This window comes from Sardina pilchardus, chromosome 20, assembly GCF_963854185.1.
Source record: "Sardina pilchardus chromosome 20, fSarPil1.1, whole genome shotgun sequence".
In the NCBI taxonomy this organism is placed as follows: domain Eukaryota; kingdom Metazoa; phylum Chordata; class Actinopteri; order Clupeiformes; family Clupeidae; genus Sardina; species Sardina pilchardus.
In genome coordinates, this window is record NC_085013.1 from 29,519,330 (window position 1) to 29,521,389 (window position 2,060).

The window sequence follows — 2,060 nt, forward strand, 5'->3', positions numbered from 1 at the left end:
ATGAGCCTTGTGTGCATGGTAGGGCTAAGGGCAGTTATCTTTAGAATTTGAATGGCAGTGTGCTCTTTGTGAAAGCAAGAGACTTTCTACATGAAAATTGTGTCTAATGCACAGAATTGTGTGTAGTGTTTTGAAAACAGTGTGTGTTAGTACTGCAATTTCAGTGTATAGCAGAAATTGTGCTTATAGTTTAGCAGAATCGGTTCAGGAGGTTGGTGCATGAGCTACATATTATGGGAATTGTGTCTCAAGTACCAGAAATTGTGTGTTTAAACAATTGAGAAAAACTGTAAATACCCTACAACGCTCGACAAAACCAGAAGAGGGCGACAGAGGACAGATGATCTCAGACATCGCGGTTACAGATGTGGAATTGCACCTGGGTTGGAGACTCTGCTGTAGTGAAGTGTGATAGGAGTTTAACCTTGTCTTTACATGAGCAAGAAAATGGCGGCTATGAATATTCTAAACTTCACAAAAAAGGCTTCATTGATAGTTTGCGAAAAAGTCAGGAGTTCACACAAAAGGAGGTCGCACCATTTGCGATGTCTCGGATGTCTCCTGCTTGATCGACTCCTCAATAAGCCATTGTGAGCATCAGCTGATGATCAGAGTACAGGAATGAATGACCCCCCCTCCCCTTATGTCCCAGAGGTAGCAAATCATTCGAACCTTTAAAATGCCTTACAGGTTTACAGCAGTGATCTCAGACAGGGACATCTGTCATTCTCTGTCACTGCCTGTACTTTATTGTTGTATTGAAGACGAAATCTGTCAACACAGTAGCCTATCTCATGGCTGGGGCTTCCTAACAATGCAGCAGAATAGAAGTGCATGCCAATGATAATGGCCTCTCTATTTGATTTACAAAGAGCATTTTTATGATGAATGGCAAAAGGAAGTATGCATTGTTTTGAAAAGGTTTCTGACACACCAAACAGGAACCGTGGCATTGAAATACACTGTTAGGAACTTCTGGGGACTTATATTATATGGGAACAAAACACCTGAATGAAATGGAAGTGTAATAGGCATATCCAACAGGGATTTGTTTTGACAGCAAACTGAAATAGCGAAAGGCTATCCATGATAAACAGTGAAACATATTACACACACAAAAGATCGAAATAGACCTACTGACATTGAACAGTCATTAAATTACTGATGTATAGGTGTTTTGGTTAATTACTGCTGATACAGAGGAGAATGCATAGCCTATTAATTCACTCAATCCTTCATCACGTTGACGTAACACTCGGCGTAATATCAAACACGCTCGACCGATCAAAGCATGCAGACGGTATCTCTCCATGCGTAACGGGAAACAAACCAGTACCAACGCGCACTGACTCGAGGGTGTCGACAAAGACTACTCCGGAACTCTAGACGAACGACATTTATGCACCCTGGTTGTTTGTAAACGCGAATTAGTGCGGGGATTTGCGAGCGAAGAAATAATACAAGGTAAGCTTTCTTGCTTCTGGATGAAACCATCTGTTCGCTGTCATTAAGACAAGTCGTCCTTTTCGGTGTGATTGGACTCAAGAGTTTGATCTTATATATCAAAGGCGTATGTACCTGTTGTGATTTTGAAAAAATAGTTTATGGTCTTTCACTGTACGAACAGTGAAGTTCGTTATGTGGGTGGTAGAAAAACTTCGGCGAAGGATCTCTCTGTATGCGTGATGTTACACAGCCGCTTTTGCATTACCTGCGCGTAGCCCTGTAGGCTACCAGCACCTTTACCCAGTCTATCTAGTGGCCAAGGGGCATGTTCAAGACACCATTCTGAAAGAGAGAGAGAGAGAGAGAGAGAGAGAGAGAGAGAGAGAGAGAAAGAGAGAAAGAGAGCGATCCCCTACTCTATAGTTCACAGAGGAGCATTTAAACATTCAGTCTTTCAATACGGTCTCCAAATCTCACCTCAGAGGTACAGAGGTACAGAGGAGCTTAACGATCGAGGCTCATCACTTTGATGTTCTAGTTAGATATTTAGTATTTTTAGTTAGCTATAAAGTACTTTATTCTTTATTCGTAAGGTGACTGTTTTCCAGTGAGTA

At 41.7% G+C, this 2,060-nt stretch overlaps 1 protein-coding gene across 1 annotated transcript in view; it reads left to right on the forward strand.

The window, feature by feature from the left end:
* The first annotated feature begins 1,307 nt into the window (after positions 1–1,307).
* si:ch73-49p17.1 (protein LBH) overlaps positions 1,308–2,060 on the forward strand; it is an 18,596-nt gene continuing 17,843 nt past the window's right edge. The window contains exon 1 of the mRNA XM_062523692.1: positions 1,308–1,464. The gene's annotated coding sequence lies outside the window, so the exon portion shown is untranslated. The remainder of the gene's footprint in view (positions 1,465–2,060) is intronic.